General features: G+C 24.0%; 1 protein-coding gene across 1 annotated transcript in view; it reads right to left on the minus strand.

The window, feature by feature from the left end:
* Nucleotides 1-17,548, minus strand: part of LOC129608829 (rho GTPase-activating protein gacF) — a 104,522-nt gene extending 86,974 nt beyond the window's left edge. Inside the window, exon 1 of the mRNA XM_055520572.1 lies at nt 17,411-17,548. The gene's annotated coding sequence lies outside the window, so the exon portion shown is untranslated. The remainder of the gene's footprint in view (nt 1-17,410) is intronic.
* Between the last annotated feature and the right edge of the window lie 2,022 nt (nt 17,549-19,570).

The following is a 19,570-nucleotide window of genomic DNA, read 5'->3' on the forward strand; positions in this document are numbered from 1 at the left end:
ATAAACGTTCAAACTTATTAATAACAACAATAATTTCTACAATAATAAAAAACTAACAATTTTCCACAATCTATATAATCAGAGATAAGAAAAATGTTTGGAAAACAACAAAAAGAAAAAAAAAAGAGAGAAAAAAGTAACGAGAACAAAAAATATCGTAATGAAGTATTCAAAATAAAAATGTATCCTTGTAGGAAAACAAAAAAACAAAACACAAAAAAAAAACAAAAACCGAACATAAATATTAAAGTCCTTTTGAAAGTTTACCCTATTTTATATGTAAGTATAAAAATTGTAATAGACTACACACACGTACGTGTTTTTTTTTTCCATTATAGTATTCAATATTATAGTATGTGTGTGCATGTGTGTGTACGTGATTATTCTTTTAGTTTTTTTTTGTATTCATGTATTTTCAGTCCATTTGATTTTAGAACAAAGACACAAAGGCATCAGCATAAAAAGAACATTTTAATTTTTATTTTCTGCTTTTGTTTATTTTTATAAACTCTTTTTTTTTGTGAAATATGAAAATTGTTAGATCGAATGAATTTATCCGGCAATAAAAAAAAAACTAATTTTACGTGATATTAGCCGGTCTTTTAGCATTTTAGCATATGTAGGAGAAAAAAAAAAGATTGTATACAAAAATTTTATCTACAGACACGTGTTTATTTATAAATATGCTTTTTATTTTAAGGTACATGAACATTAATATGTATGTATGTGACAAAGTTTTATTTATTGTATATAAGATTTTGTATGCAACCATATTACAAAAACAAAAAAAAACAGCATGCCGTAAATTATAGTTCGGGTATTTTTAAAATAAATTATGAGTAAAGCGTTATATAAGATAGTGTAACTGTAGTACGCGATGTCCTTAAATAAAAATCTATGATACGGACATAAGTCAGGACATGAAATTTACCCTTATTGATTGTTTATTTGCTGTTCTTAAATTTTCTTAATTTTTGCTTTTGGAGTTCAATTTTCTACAGTATATCTGAACAAACGTCTAGAGCTTTACAAAACCCTTTGTTAAATAGCCGCTAAAACGATTTACAATCAATTGTGACGTGAAAAAGATTATGTCGCAAAAATTATAGAAAATTTTAAAATTTAATATTTTGATTTGCCTTATCAAATTATTTTTCATTTATAATTATATGCTCATACTTATAGGGTTACAGAATGGAATAAATTGCATACTTATAGGGGCACACACTGGAATATTGAATTAAATATATTATCTAGCTATAATAAAATAAGTGTAAAAAGTTTCAAATGCAAATAATTTGAATAATAATCGCTAAAAGTAGGAAAATTAAAATCTTTAATTTTATTGAACAAGAGAAAATCAATAAAAGAGCACAAACCTCTAATGGCTTTATTAATTGTAATATTAAGTAGCTATAATTTGATTTACTTAATATTTTAGAAATAATTTTAATAATTAAGGTATTTCATAAATTAAATTAAATTTTTCTCCAAATTTTTAGTATTTTGTAAACTAAAATATTTTAAGGGTTATGTTACTTTAAGTACATTTGAAAAAACAACAAAAATATTTTCAAAAAATATTTTTGAGAAAGGTTTAATACAAAAAAAGTATAATTAACTTTGGTATTTTTATAAATATTCTAATTATTTATAATTTAAAGAAATTTCTATTCGAAATGAAATTACTGTTAAATGAAATTTAATTTAATTATCCCTTTTGCTTTTGTTAGATTTTATTGTGAAAATAAAATGTCAGAACGTGACGACAAAGGATTATCTTTACTTTTAAAATAGCAATAAAATTCAAATAAAATTTCAATCAAATTTTCTATTCAATTTTCTATTCATATAGGAATTTAAATAGTTATTTATTAATGCTAATGTGTTATGTGTTGGTATTTGTTTCAACGCGAATAATAAAAGTTAATTTCATAGAATATTAAAAACCAAGATAAACCGGAATTTTAATTAACATCAGAGAATATTGTGGAAAAAACTTAAGATTTTTAAATTATTCTCTTTTTTATTATTACATAAACTACAAAACTACAATTATTCCATGAAATTAATCTTCCATATCTTCACGTGACCGGTCTGACACCGTTGAGAACTGGTCTCCTTCTTATTCGTTTCCTGACGTTTGCTGTATTAAAGGGTAATCTCAGCCGTATGCAAACTCAATGGCCAATGTCCTGCGTATAATGTCTATATATTTTCATTTTTACTGTGTGTGTTGGTGGGAACAATAAAAATAATTAGGACCAGAATCCGACCCCGCTATCGGTCACTATTGTTATATTACTAACCACAACTAGGAGACCCCGCTTTCCTTGATATCGTATGCTTTCTATATGGCGAGAATTTCCCGAAAGATACATGACTCGTCAGGTAGCTGATATGATTTAGTTACCCCATGTGCCCAGGAGAAATCCTTAGTTATCCTTAGAGATGTCGGAGAATAAAGTTACCTCAAAACCATTCAAAGAATATAACCACTTCCACAGGCCACGAGAGGGAAGCTCGAAACAAAAATTCTTGTAGAAGAAGCGACCCAAGAATACTACCGTGGCCGTAGCTTCTCGGGTTCCAGCATCCAGCAAGCCTGAGTTTGACGGCAAAGCAAGCCGCCAAGGTGGGCCATATGTAATGCCGCGTGAAGCAAATGGATAAGCCTATTCAGAGCAATCCATTCTTAATTAACGCCTCAGTATTACCGCAATACGGTTATGTCGGAATTGGTCGCACAATTGCTAGCGACAGCCACATTAATTAATTAATCCACCAAATTGATCTCTCGAGTATATTTAAAAAGAAAGAATCTAAATTTCAATTCAAATTTACAAAATTACTTAGCTATGTACAAAATTATAATTTATAAGATTTATTTCATCATTTTCTTTTTTGTTTCAACAATAATTCCGGATAAACACGAATTGATGGGATAAAAATCTTTTTTTATGCATACATACATATATATAATAATGATAAATTATTGGTTTGCAGCTTTCATTATAGATTATACCTTTTGGCAATACAAATACAAGAAAAAATAAGAGTCAGGAAAAGTTCAAAAAGAACAAAAAAAGAAGAGAGGAACAGAAAAATAAATAAATTTTCCAATTTTCTTTTTTGAAGATTTTGTTTTTCTTATATGTTTTGTGTAGATACATATAGACAGGGTGTCAACACCCGTTGACGGGTGACAATACAAGTAAAGGTTTGAATCTTTGATTTTTGTTTAGTACAGTATACAGTAATATTATTTTTACAAGAATTGAAAAAATTATTTACATAAATTATCTGTTTGTCTGCGAAACAACACGTATGTCATGAATGTTATGTATAGCAAGGTTATAGTTGACGATGTAGGGCACCGAAAACAAAATAGCGGACTTTTTTAAGATAATTAATATTTTTTGAAAAATTTTCAAATTTTTAACTTAAAAGTTTTTTGTTTAAACGACTATAACTCGAAAACGGTAAGTCTGACACTAACAATATTAGCATATCGTTATGTAAATTTATCAATTGAAAAAAAAGCTTCCGAACAAATGTACTGTTACTGTTGTAGCTTCAACAGCATCGAAACTGGAAAGAATATACGGAAGACAGAATTTTTTCAATTGGAGCCTTTTTTTGACCTTCCAAAAATAAACATCCAAGTCATACGAATTTTTCAGACTTTTCATCTCCCTCATATGATTTTTTTCCTAAAAGAACTCCAAGAAATCCTTTGCCGAATAGATTTACATCTGCAGATCCAGGCCACCCTGTCTGTATATTATGGGATTCTAAAAATAATCCTATAAATGAAAGTTTATTTTCAATACACAATATTTTATAAAGTAAAATATGGTAAGTCCGACTTATATTTTTAGATTTAATTGAATTGTTTTTTTTTTTTTGTTTAAGAAGAAATTTAAGAATTTATTTTAGAATTATTTTCGTATACAAATAAAAAATTAAATTTTGTGAGTATTTTATGATTGAAAACAAAGCGTACTTTCAATTTCAATACAAAGGATTTTTAAAGTAAAAATTTTTTAACAATAAAAACAAAATAAGGACAATGAAAATTTTTTCAAAAAAAAAAAAATTATTGCTGTTTACTATAGGCTTATAATAAGACTTAGAGAAAACAAAAAAAAAAAGTTCGGATGAGCGTAAAAAAGCAAGGATGAAATTTTTGTTGTTTTTTCCTAGTCTTTTAAATTCAATTGACATTTTTCTTTTTTTTTAGTATTTTGAATTTTTGGAAGTAAGGAAAAAGTGTTTAAAGTCCTTATAAATTTTAATGCTTTTGTTATCGTTTATTGATTGTAGTATACGAATAATTCCATAAAGAATAAAAAAATATTAATAAAATAGAAAATTTTTCTTATGTTTTTGGCTTTATTAAGGATCAAAATATTTTTATCAACCCATTAAAAAAGGTTCTCTTTAAGCATTTCTCTCTTTCTTCCAATAGCTTTTGTTTTGTTCTTCTTGTTTTTTTTTCTCTGTTTGGTTTTTATTTATTTTTAGGTTTTTGGTTTTATATTGTGTTTTTTTTTTACCAATTTTATGAGCTTACAAAACCATACTTTAATCAATAAATTGGCTTATATTCGAGGGAAAAAATTGTTTATACATAAATATCCTTTGAAAATAAAGGAGAAAAAAAAATTACAAAAGTTTTGTGTTTTTGTTATTGTAGTCTCCTTTTTTCTTATTTGTATTTCAATTCTAAAATTTTCTACTTATTATCCCTTAAAAAAATAAAAAAATATCACAGAATTCTATATGAAACGGGTTTTTTTTTAATTCGTTGGAAACTATTTAAAAATTTTATAACATTACTTTAGCGCGGTGATATTTTTTTTCGCCTAAAAGTCAGCAATTATTTTATAAAATCCAATTTTTATAACCGTACGAACGTATGTTCGAAGGGTTTACTAAATTTGCCTTACCGTTTGTAACGCTAAGAAATAACGGTGTTAGATATAGACTCAAGTGTATGTTTTTGATCAGCGTCAAGTTCTGAGTTGATTTAGCGTTGTCTGCCCGTCCGTCCGTCCCAACGGTAACTCAAAAACTAATTGAGCTAAGTTCACCAAATTTTCACAAATGATTTATTGTATTAAGTGCCAGAACCTTATTTAAATTGGACATGATCGGGGTACCGGTTCGGGTAGCTGCCATACAACTTCAAAATTTATTTGGCTATATCTTAGAAACTATAAAAGCTGTGATATTGAAATTTCACACAAACGAATATATTAGTAGGGCCGAGGTGCTTGATAAAAGTCGTTCAAATTGCTTGGCTCTTTCTGGTAGCTCTCCGACAACTTCAAAAGTTATTTGGCTATATTTTAGAAACTATAAAACCTGTGGTATTGAAATTTTACACAAGCAAATATATTTGTAGGGCCAATGTGCTTGATAAAATTCATTAAAATTTCTTGGCTCTTTCTGGTAGCTGGCATACAACTTAAATAGAAGTTTGGCACACACAGTATTTTGAAAAACACATGGTACTGAAATTTTGCATAAATTAATATTTTAATACGGCAACTTAAAGTCTGTTCCATAGTCAGTTATGGCATCTTTATTCGCAAATAGGATAACAAATTCGTACGGGTATCACAGAGTTGACAAGGTCAACTCTATTTTTTTCTTGTTTACGTTCAATTTGTTAATTTCTCTTGATCGAAAATCGATCTAAGACTAAATTGATTTTTTTTTATTATACATAATAGGGAAAATTTTAAGTGTAGTGATCTTTGGCTTCTATAACTATCTATGTTTTTAAAATGTGGGGTACATTAATAAGATCAACATTGAATCTTATTAATACATTAATAAGATACAATTAAATTTTCTACTATAATTTTGAAATTAACAAATTTTTTCTAAATTTTATTACATCTCATATTCAGAAGTAGGTTCCGTACATAAGTAGGTGGTTAGAATGAAACCTTTTCAGAATTGAATCAATTTTTAAACTTTTAAAAGTAAAACCAGATTTGCATGTTTTCACAACAAAAAAAAAATTTATTTTTCCCTAATAAAATCCCTACATCTTTACAATAAAAACTTTCAAATATCAAAAAATTATTCCAAAAGCAGCCTACACCTTTTTATTATTTACAATATAAAAGTAAGAATATAAAAGTACACGTGTTCTTCAAAGCAAAAGGATGAAAAAAAATACCCAGAAAAAAAAGAGGAAATTTTTTTTTTATTCCAAATTTCGAAAAAAGAATGAAAAATTTTTTAGTCGAAATTATTAATAATTTTGTTCGTGACACTTTATTCTCATTCGTGCACCTTTCGTATTCAAAAAATAAAAAAAAAAGAGAGAGATAAAAATTAAAGAGAAATAGGAGGATAAGATAAGGTTTTTCTTTTTTTTTTCAAAAATTAAACAAAAGTAAAATAAATGGAGCATTTTAGATCCTTTTGGATTTGTTTTTTGCTGTTTTTTGTTTTCTTTAACATTTCTAGGTCATTTGGACACTTCATTTCTACCTTAAGCGCTTTTTCTCTTCTTATTTTCTTTTTATTTTTTTTTTTGTCTTATTTTATTTTGTTGTGGTTTTATCTTTTCTATACAATTTTATTATCATTCGAATGTAGTTTGATATTAAAAAAAGGAACGACAAAAATTCCAAAAAAAGGAAAGAAAAAACAAAAAAAAAGGACTAATGAGAACACGAAAATTGGGTTGCGAATGTGTGCATTTCGAATATATGTTCGTGTAGTAGGATGTGTGCTGTTGAATGCTTATATGAGTGAGCAGTACATAATATGTGTGTGCCTTTTAAAGCTAAAATTCATTTAATATTAAAAAGAAATTTAAAGTTTTCTATTTATTTATGGTCAGTTTTTGGTATTCTTTTTTTCTTGTTTTTTAACTTAAAACCTAACAAAAATGTCAGTTTATTTAAGTCATTTATATTATGTAGGATGACTTTTATATATTCATGTGTAAGACTAAGTTAGTCTAAATGGATTATAATTTTAAAAAATAAGATGACTATGACTTGAACTCAATTATCTTCTAAATCATTTTGTAAGAAATTTATAATTTTATTTTAATTTATTGTTTTCGGTAATAATTAATATTCATGTGCCTGTGTACAGCAATAATTTCCTGTGTAATATTAGTACAATCTTAAAATATACAAGGGAATTGTATAGTAAACAATTTATTATACGATTTTGTAAACCGCATTTAAGAATTTTCTTGATGACTTTTACAACCTACGATCTGAAAGAAAAATGATGTCATAAATAGTCTAAATTTGAAAAAATTCAACAAAAATCTGTTGAAAATGCGAATTTACTGTATTATATAAAGAGACCCCTTTCAATTTATTCTTATTTGAGTTGGACAAAAATTGTATTATTTTTATTATGGTTGAGTTTTATATAATATTTTGAAAATGCCTTTTAAACACTTTTATTTCAAATTTTGTGAAGACTTTAGAGGAAACATGGTGTGAAAAGATGGGTGGCTTATTTTGTCACATAAGCGGGTTGTATATAAAAATTTATGAAAATCCTGTGATAAATTTCTTTGAAATCGTCAAAAACGTAAAATAAGCAAGTATAGTAAAGGATTAAACAGTTACTTAGGGTTGACATGGCTAAAGCATATTTAAATATAAAATTACATAAAAACTGATTCAATCGAAATTGAGATAAAGGAGAACACAGACGTGAAAGACGTTCTTATCAAAATAGTTAACCTACGCTTCCTTATAGTATGGCGAAATGCATTTTAGCCGAAAATTTCGAAATAATCTATAGCAAAATATAGTATATTTACAACTAACCACCCTTTTTGCATGCAGTAAGAATGGATTTAAGATAACAATTAATTTTAACGGCGATTTTATTAATATTACATTTACCTGCCCTACATATCATTGAATAAAATTGATAATGGCTGTGTGTTCGATAAATTTCACTTTTATATACAATCGAAATGCAAATTTATCTTGGATTTTAAAAGTTAATGTTCAGAATTTGGTAATATATAAATGAATAAACTGAATACTATTAAAAACTCGGTTAAAATTTTCTACATGTTCGTATACATAATTGTGTATAATATTATGCAGTGGATTTTTAGACTCTTATCTCACTCAATTTTCACAAAATTATATAAAACGCCTCCACAAACAAATTTAATCAAGAATAATAAATTTTTAATCATAGTATTCAATTAAGGATTTATTAGCTGTAATTTTTGCTTTACTAGTATTTTTACTGTATGTATGTACACTATGTTATGTTGTATGTAGAACAAACAGTATATATATGGTATGCATCGGAATAAATTTATAATTAATTTGATGATACATATTTAATATATAGAATATAGTGTAATGCTTCTATTTTTAATATTATACAAGTAATTATAATTATAAGAAAAAAGTAATATGGTTTTTGTTGTGGTTGTGGTTGTTGTACTATTTTTAAAATTGTGAGACAAAGTATATTATTATTATTTTCATGTTAATTTATTAGTAATTAATTAATATTGATTATAAAAGAGAACATGGCATATGGCAAAGTTTATTTTTGTATAAAATATATACTGTTATACATAAATAAATTACTTACCAAGTAATTTACTTTGGAATCATAATGAATATGTGGTAAGGTATGCAATTATATAAGAGAGCTTATAAAAATTTTGTTGAAAAAAAATTGGAAATTATTTTTGTTTTTTGTAAAGGTAATATTGGGATTGTGAAAATAAAATTTAAAATTATTAGTGTATTATAAAGGTCGAATGTAGGTCTTAGCAAGCGATAAAAAAAAATTCGAAAATTGTATGTAAAAAAAATTATGTGCATCTAGTTTTTAATTTCGTGTATATTACAGTTGTGTCTCTATGTATCGAACATTTCATATAACAAAGAGTTTAGTAAAATATTCAGTTACGAATTTATTTGACAGTAGCATTTTAATATTTTGTTTTTAATACGGACATATAATGTTATACAAACGATCTATAATAACATTATCGAAATAATGACATAAATTAGTAAAATGTCAATATGCAACAAAAGCTTAATTGGAGTTTAGATTTTAGTTACCGCAATTTGAAACATTCTATAATAGCCTACATCTTTAGTAACATAACAAAAATATTATTTACAATAATAACATAAAAAAAAATAAGCCAACATTGCATACTTTTACTTTTAATTCTTTAAATTGCAATCTTATATAAGTTGCTATTGCAAGTGCTTTCAGTTAAGCAATTATTTTCTTTTATAAGCGTAAATTATCGTAGAGAAACCGCATCTAGTCAGTAATGTGAAGAACTTTATGAAGAATATCATGGTTGCCATGTTTCGATTTCTTCTTATCTCGGCTCAACCGGTTAATGCTTGAGACCAAAAATATATTATACAGTAGAATCTCTATATTACGAACAATTCATATAACAAACAATTTTGTAAACTATTCAGTCACAAATTGTTTCGACAGTAGCATCTATCTTCCGTTTTGAATGCACTGCTAAATTCTGTTATATGAAAAACGCAAAGCTTTTTATTTTGTTATATTCATAAATATTTCACTGTTATTGTCACTTTTTTAACATAATGTAAAATTCTAGCTCAAAAAGTGTTCAGGAAAGAACGGGATGGGGGTTCACATGAATCGAATTTGTTTTTAAGAAATAATATTAATTTTAGTGTCATTAAAAAATTTCCATACAAAAGAAAAACTTCAAAAGCGAATAGATCTACAAATATTTTTCTTTAAAAAAAACAACACGCGAATAATTTCTCTATATTTGTTCCAAATAAATATTGAAAGGTTTTATTGTTAATTTGATGATATTAAAATGATGGTATCAATAAAACTGATTGAATAATTTAAATATTTGTCTATTTTTCAATTAAATGCATAAAAAACTACTTTTTTTTATTTTCTAATTTCTAAAAGGATTTTACATTGAAAACTCATATACATTCACGTGTAACTATGTAATTATTTGGATTTAAATATAAAAGTTCTATTTGTACTATAACAAAGCCTTTGTTTTTTTTATTTGTAAAGCCTTTAATCATTTTTATTTCACTTTGAAATCATTCAATCTACTTGTATTCTTTTACATTATAAACAAATATTTTTATAACCCCTATATTACAATATTTTCATATTATCGTTAACAAAAAAAATCTGTATATATATATGTGTGTGTGTTTAAGATTGATTTAATTGATTTAGAGTTGCCGTCTTCACTGAATTTATAATTTTCATAAAAATTTCAAATTTTTGACCAAAACTTAAATGAATATAGTTGAAGTTTATTTAAGGCGAAAAACTAATAATATAAAAAAAATAAAAATACCAGAAAATATGGCAAAAGTAAACGTAATAAGAAGAATATAATTTTATTAAAAGACAAGTAGATTTGCAGTTTATAATGGTAGGCAATAGAATTCTGAAAACCCGACCAAATCGAAGATTATACACATTAATAATTACTAGAAAAAAGTATTGACTTTTTATGAAAAAAATTGACTGCCGCTCATTTTAGAAAAATAATATTATAACAAAATCTGATATGGTTATAGTATATAACTGACGGCAATGGTTATTGTCAAATTTAGCGAAAGTACATCAAAAGATAAATAAAAAACCTATTAATACGTCCTTCTAATTTAAAGAACGCTAGCAAACTTTTAGTTGATACCTAGAAAATTGTAAATGTGGCACTTAGTACAGTTTCGCTTTGTACCATTAAAATTCCTTGACACATTCGCTAGATAATTTCGGTAATAACAAACACTCAAATATTCAGTTTCAAGGAATTTCATCAATTAAGTTCTTTTAGATATGGTAAAAAATATAAAACCGGTTTCCGAGCCCTGATATTCCCAAAAAAATATACGAATTCGTTATTTTAACACCACAAAATTTAAGTATTAAATTTCAAGGGAGTTGATTTTTTACTTTCTTTTATATGCGCAAAAATTTTAAAATTGGCGCTCGAAAAGTTTCCGTCCAGTCCAGTTTCCGCGGCCTGATATATTCCAAAATTTGATTAATCCGTGACATAAGTTACATATAAAATTTAATCAAAATCGGTTAAGGTCGACAGCCCAATACACCGACATCTCTCTAAAAATAGATTTTTTGCGCTTCGAGAAGCGCGCTTCCACTGGAAACTCGATATTCGAAATTTGGTGCCATCACACAACCTCCCTTATTGAACGCAATGCAGTGGGTAAAAATTAAATCATAATAAATCGTTCATAAAATTTCATATGGAAACTGGGTCTTTGATTCACGGTATAGCTATAGTTAAATTTTAATGCTGGTAATTTTAATAGACTCTTATAATTCTTGAAGATTATTTGCTTGCTAAACAACATAAAAATTATTTTAAAAATCTTCTTTAAAATATCAATTCTTGAAAAACTATAAAAGTTTTTGAGAAATACTTGAAATTTTTTGAATATATTGTAAAATTGCAAGACTAACACTTTATGTCAAAAATATGCCATTACAAATTTTTATATAGAAACTTCAAAGTTTATTTGTTTACTGCGATTTTAAATTGAAATTATTTTTAAAGAAAAACTTTTTACTATTTTAAGAGTGAATAAAAGTTGCTGAAAAAATTTCAATTTTCTATTTGCACAGAACACACACCCAATATAAAAATTACAAATTTTTAAATTTTAATTTATTTACTCAAACTTTTTACTTTTTTGAATATAAAATTCTTTTAGTAGTAGGTACGTCATGTACAAATAGAAAAGAAAAATGAAAACTTTTTTGTAATACTCGTATTCAACAATTTTTGCAATATGAAAATTTTCCATAAGTAATAAGATTTTTATTATTTTTATTGTTGTAAAAATATTTTAGAATTTAAAATTTTAGATTGGTTTCCTTACAGTGGAAATCCTCTCCATTTCGGTTAGGAGGAGCCAAGAATTACTCCTGCTCATTTTGTAGCAGTATGATGTAAACCACAAACTCAGATAAAATAGAGCCACAGAATGGGATCGTAATTGTTCTTCTTCCAAACTATTGTGAATTTCAATTATCATATTTAAAATATTATTTTACTCTAATATTGTCAACTTTGTATATTAGATGTTACCGAAAAGAGAAAGGACAGGAAGATGAAACAATTTTTGAGCAGTTGTGAACTATTAGATCGCAAACAAATTGCAAATCTATAATGCGTCATATCAATTATTATGTCAAGAACTTAAATTATTGCAATTGAATGTAACAAATTCCGAACTGTTTGTGTAAATTTTGTTGTAAGAAACAGATGACGCGAACACAATTTGTGCGCTTATTGATATATTATAATCGGAAAAGAAAGTTGACTAAAGTATCCTTGCTTGTTCTATAATATTGAAACATTACATTAAAGCTTGATAGCCTATAAGTTAACCTATACCTTGAAGTTAAACCAAAACTAAAAATAATTCATATCTCCGCATAAATTCATGAACAATGAAAAATAATGGAAAAAATTACAAACAAAATTAATGAAATTGCAAAAAATTTTTCCCCAAAATAATTCTAACTATGCTTTTAAACTTCTCTAGTGCAGATAAGGAGATGAGCAACAAAATAGCATGTGCGAATTTAATAAAAAAAATTTACAATTAAATTGAAATAAGGACAAAAACTGATTTTTATTCCTACTCGAAATGATGCGTGTGTATATGCGTGTATTAAAATTCATTTAAATTTATGAAAAATTAAAATAAATACCCGAGAATGACTTAAAAAAAAAACACAAAAACAAAAATTCAAATAATATCGTATTTCCAATTAATTTTTTTTTTCTTTTTTTTAAAGTCGAGGTTCAAGTGAACGCCCAATGTTAAAATGAAATTTTTATGAATAATTTTTTTCCTCTGCTGTTTTTTTTTTTATTTTTCTTTTAACCTTTTTAAATTCAAGGACTCGTTCTCTCTCTTTATTTTATTCGAATACAAAAAAAAAATTGTTTATTCTAATAATTTTTTTCTTAAACTTTGTGAAAGCTAAAGTTAATATTCAAATTATTACACAAAATAAAAACAAGGAAAACAAGGAAAACAATTTTTTTTTTACAAAACGAAATTTTTTCATAATCCTTGGCTTTCAGTTTTCTTTTTTTTTTTGCTCTTTGTATCCTAGTCTCAGACTTTGACTAATATTTTATTGGAATACATGCAAATTTATTTTGAACTAAATCAATTTTTTCTACTTTTTCTATTTTTTCTATTGTTTTTATATTCCATAAAATCCATGACGTTATTTAGAATTGAAGGTAAACTTATGAACGTAAGCGAGTTAGAAAAAGTAACAATAAAAAATATGCCTTGTAATTTGATATACCAAATAAATAAATAAAAAACAAACTAGGGAAGCAAAAAAAAAAAAGTATGACTTCAGACCTTAAATAATAATTCTTTCGTGAAAATTTCTAAAAAATAAACAGAATTTTTATTGTTTTTCTTTTTTTTTTTCTCATAATAAAATTTTATATATTCTGCATATTGTATAATTCAGATTGTCTCGTATCTAAGCGGTTTCCTGTATGTCGCCGCATAGGCCTTTATTAGTAGACCAAATTTTTTTTTGTAGACAATGTTCAAGGCTGAACAGGTACAGAATTATAGGGACATAAAGTTAACTGGGACTGATTCATTTACTTTTTGAATAACCCTTAAGAATAAATTTGTGCTTGTAACAGGCAAGCGCATTATTGAATATAATTTTGAAATTTCAAAAAATCTACATTAGTTTTAATCTATTCAGATTTTGGAATAACATGATTTTAAATTTTCCTTTTCAAAAAAAATGGTTGATTTTCTAGAATACTTAACATTATAGATTTTTCTAATTTTCTCACAGCTAGCAACCTTGTTAACTGAATTTCTATTTGGTGTATGAGTAATTTTTTTGCCTGATCTGATTTAGGAGTTCTTGAGATAAATTAAGTAATTATTATAAATGTTTTTTTATACCAAATTTTTACAACACTGTTTAAAATGGTTTCTGATTCTGTCCGGTAATTCAAATATTTAATTTAACAACTTAATTTCCCTTACGTGTGCAAAAATTCATGACCCGAAAAAAATCTGTCGAAGATGATTTTAAGTCTGTCAAAGGATGTTAACATTGTCTTCATACAAAAATTTTGTCTAATCGTACACTGGTATATATATCAGTTCATTAAGACACGAGACAGCTTGTATACAAAGCATTTTTGAAACGAAAATTCTCCCATATTATAATAAGAATAATAAAACAAAAATAAAATATTATTATTGATATAACATTTCACCTTAAATATAATTTCCTTTCAATACCGGAAATGAAATTCTATTTTATAAGATTTTTATCGAGAATACCAAAAAAAAACAAACCAACAACAGAAAAACAAAAAAAATAAAAACCACTTTGCCAAAATCATAAAAATAAATTTCCTGTTTCTTTTCACTTCATCATATTTATATCCCTATAATACCAATTCATTGTATACAAAATACATTCATACCTATATATATTGCATTCGTACTCATACAAGTATATACATATCGTATATATAGTATATATGAAAATGCCAAAAATAGCGGGTGTCAAATAGTTTTCAAAAAAACTATTTTATGAATTTTAATTGGGGTATAACCTTATACTATAAGGATTCAATTGGTATATAAAAAATGATATACTCATAAAATATATAAATATTCTATATATTTGTGTATGTATATATGTGTATTCACATTTTAAATATTTATATTTAATGTATTCTAATCCTCATTCAGAATTCTTTTATATGTTCAGAATATATTTTTGAAATTCAAAGGCAAAAAATGAAATTAATATTCAGATGATATTTGTAAGTTAAAAAAAAACAAGAAAAAAGCAAAAACAACATGACCTTTTTTTACATTTTGATATTATGCATATTGTATATATACATAAAAAATATTCATATGTGTATGTATTTGAGAAATGGGTACATGATAAGCTTACTCGTACCGACATTTTAATATTGTACTACGTAAAATAATTTACAAGTATAATTTAAAAATTATATATATATATATTTATATATATTCCTACTCATATGTACAACAATATTTCCATACATACATATTTCCATATGTTTAATTTAGCATCAACATACATATTATAAGTGTACTATATGTGTACGACCATGCAGAATTACAAAATGTGTTCAACAAACTTTTTATTTTCCCATATAACACACTACAATTTTTTTTAGATTTTTTACTCTTTTTATTATTATTGTGTATTTTGTTGAAATTTACAAAATTTATTTTATTCATATGCATATGTATATGCGAGTATATCTACACAAAATGTGAATAATATTAATCCTTGCATATTTTAGAGTGACCAAATCATACAAAATGAAAAAAAAATTTTATAAGATCATGAAAAATTGTATAGGATGTAGAAAAGAGGCAAGAAAAAATAAATTTTCAGAATATTTTTTATATTTATTTTAAGAGTAAAAACTGTTATACTCGTATATAATAGTTACTGTAATAAGTGTCTAATCCTAAAAAGAACTCTTTAGGATTTATAACAAGAAATATTGAGATTTTAGCTTTTAGATTTGTCCGATAATTCAAAAGAATTTGGATCTTCACAAATTCTAGACCAATTGGTAATTACTTAAAATAAATCATATAATTTTATGTCAATAGATTTTAGTATTGGTTACCTAACATATTTACAAAATTGTAATATCGTAAAATGAGAAAAATATTAATTTTAGGTACAACATTTTGTCACTTTTATTAGACCGGTAAATTTCCTATCGATTTAATGTAAAATATGTTTTTATTATTCGCCAATAAATATGCAAAGAAAATATTTTTTTAAATTTCAAAAATAAAATTTTTAGAATTTTATAATTTGAACAATATTATTAAAGTAAATGAACTTTTTTCGTAATATTAATAAAATTTTAATCTAAATTACCTATATGATTGGGAATAAAATTAAAAAATTATAGTTAAATCTTAAAATTTGATAAGAGCCATCTTAAGCCAAAAAATAAAATTTTAAAAACAATGTATGGGTACAAGTGTACTTACAAATACAATTATTAGGTTTTTCAAAAATATTCTGTACGAATTTTCTGATACCTACTCAAATATGATTTTGATGGCCTTAAAAGACTCATATATGTATGTAATAATGAAAAATTGTAAAATTTTCTTTAATGTTTTTTGATTTCATTCAAATATGAAAATTATCAGTTTCTTGAATATTACCGTTTAAAAGTTATTATAGTAAAATTCTATAATGCTTCTATAATGTTAATGTACAATAAAAGTTAAGATAGAATAATATTTTTCTATTCAATTAAATTAAATTTAAATTTTCAAATTATTACATAATGTATAATTACAGGAAATTTTCTTATAAAAAGATTTTCATATCATAATTACTAATAAAAACTTATTTTATTTTGAAATATTGAAAAAATTACATAACTAATGTGTTCGAATGTAATGTAAATAACTTTAAGTGTACTTAGTATGTAATTTTTGTATGTATATCTAAATTTTCTCAATAATTACATAATTTTGAAATTTTTGCTTTAGAAAGGATAATTGAAATTTATTAAGAATCTTATATAATATGCTCAAAATAATTAAATTTAATATTTTCTCTGCAATTTTCTAATTTCCAATTTCCCATTACTTTTTTTTTTTAAAATATGTGTTAAGAAAATAATCGGATGTAAAAAAGTAAATTTAAGTAATATTTTGAATTATATACTTGTGTATGTATATATATATAAAATATAGTTACAAAGTTGTAATAATTACTTAAATGTAATTATTAATTAATAATATCTGGCATGTCTTATACAAAATTTTAAAATCAATTTTACTTGTATACATACTTCTATACAAATGTACCTATATATATATATATATAATTTTAATATATATGGAACCTATGAGTGTATAAATTTATGCAAAAATAAATTTCACTTTTCTATTTTTGTTGTTGTTTTTTCATACATTTAATATTTAAACAGGTACAATAGAACAACAAGTATGTACAATATAAAAAAAAAATAATAATAAATATTTAAATATTATTATTCATTCACAAAGTTTATGAAATAACAGGATTTGGGTTAAAATGTACAAACATATAATAAGCAATTATGCTCGTATAACACATAAGCTCATATAACACATCAGTAATAAATAAGCAGAAAATTTATATGTTAAGCAGGACCTATATGAAAATCAAATTTAAATTACTAGATTTATTTTATATAATAATAAAAATAATTTTGTATTATTAAAAATATTTATATAATATAATTATTTATTTAAAAATATATATATATAATAAAAATAATAAAAATAATTACTTTATAATTTCTGCCATTAATATTTTAATGTTGATTTAAATTTATCCATCCATGTACTTGTATATTAACGTGTATGTATGTATATATAAGTAAGTACAAAACGTTATAATTTCTGTTATATATATATATATATATGTAGAAGGGCCAAAAGTGGTGAGTTGAACAATAAAAAAAAAGTAGAGTAAAACAAGACAAAAAAAAAAATAAAATAAAAAACAGAAATTAAAATAACAATAAAAATTTAAGGGTTATTTTTCCAGTTAAAATGAAAAACTAAAAAAAAACTATTGTTGTTTTCTTTTTTGTATTTTCACTCGATTTGTTGCTGTGTTTTGTTTTTTTTATTGTTTTCGTTAGCGTTCCTTAACCTCCTTTTTTTTTCATATACAAGAAATTTTGTTTTGTTTTGTTACTTTTCTTTTTTTCTGTTTATTGTTTTTGTTATTTTACGCTTTTGATCTTATTTTCATCCTCGATATTATTTTTTCTTTTTCTACTGATTTTTTGTTCTTTTACTGCTATTGTTCTCTTTTCAATGTACAATACATTGAGAAGACTTTATCTCTTTATTTTCCAATATTTTTTTTTTTTACAATATTTTATCAATAATTTGAAAAAAAAGGGTTATTTTTAAATAAAAAGGAATTTTTTTTTTTTTTCTTTTGTTAAATATTTTCTTTATCATATGGTAAATTAAATATATAACAATAATATTTATTTTTTTATTTCATTGTTATACATATAACTAAATAATTATGTATATATGTTTGGAGTAGAGTGCGTGTATATTTATGAGTTCATCTGTTTGGGAATTACAAGAATACGAAAAATTTCATTTTTCTTTTAAAACACTGAAAAAAAAAATTTTAGTTAAATACCAATATGTTTTTTTTGTTAATAATAAAAATTACAATTTAGTTTATTGTTTTTTAATATTAAATTTAAAAAAAAAAATTTATTTTAATATTTTTGAATATTTAAAAAATTATTCGCGCCGATTACCACACGCGTTTATTAAATTTTTTATTTTTTTTTTTATTTTATCTTTTTTTATTTGTATTTTATTTTAAATATTATTTATAGAAAACATATTTTTATATTTATGTATATAATATTGTGTATAACAGTTTTCTTCTTCTGTATTAAATTTTTGTAAATTTAAATTCAAAAATATTGTTTTTTTTTTTTTTGATTTAATAAAAGAAACTTAAGATTTTAAAAATAAAATTTTTATAAAAAATAAAAATTAAAAATATCTTATACGAATAAGACAAAAAATATTGATTTGATAATGAAACGAAAACAAAATTTTAAAAGTAAAAAAACAAAAAAAAGAGGAAAAGAAAAAAAATTCTTACACTGTAAAAAAATATTTTTTTTTTTAACACTCGAACATATAATTAGTATATATATATATATATATATATATACAATATTTAAGAATTTTTTTCCACAATATGTAAAAAATGTACACTGAATTTTCTTATCTTCAGGAATAATAGAAAAAAATAACAAAAAAAAAAAATTACACAGGAAATATTTTTATTTTCTTCCTTTTTTTTTTAATTATTTTTAAAATGAGTGTATTTTTCTCAATTTTTTTCGCTATTATCAAAAATATTTTACTTTAATTTATTATTGAAAAAAGAACAAACAGACTTTGATTGAAAAAAAAAGAAAACAAAAAAAAAATTATTCAAAAAGCATTTAAAAAATTTAAGAATTTTTTCTCAAAAAAAAAAAACAAAAAGATTTTCTTTTCTTTTAAAAATTTTCTTATTTTTAATTTGGGAAAAAAAAAAATTCAAAACACAGAAATTTTCTATTTTTTTTGCTTTTTTCGACGTCCGATTACGTTATGAACTGGCAGCTCACTGATTTCAATAAAAAGAAAAGAAATATTTTTTCGTTATGGAAAAAAAAAATCTCAATCAAAAACAAGAAACAAAAATCACCAAAACAAAAAAAAATTGTAGAAAACACAAAAAAAAAAAAAACCAAAAAAAAATTTCCTGTATAGCTATTTGATTTTTTCTCTGTGAGAAAGGAAAAATTGAAAGCGATTTCTTGTTTTTGCTTGAAAAGTCAACAAACACACTAACATTTTTATATCATCTGGCACGTACGGAATTTAATTGTGTGTGTGTATCAATTAGAAAG

The sequence above is a fragment of the Condylostylus longicornis genome, unplaced genomic scaffold (assembly GCF_029603195.1).
Source record: "Condylostylus longicornis isolate FDR11 unplaced genomic scaffold, ASM2960319v2 ptg000037l, whole genome shotgun sequence".
NCBI classification, from domain to species: Eukaryota; Metazoa; Arthropoda; class Insecta; order Diptera; family Dolichopodidae; genus Condylostylus; species Condylostylus longicornis.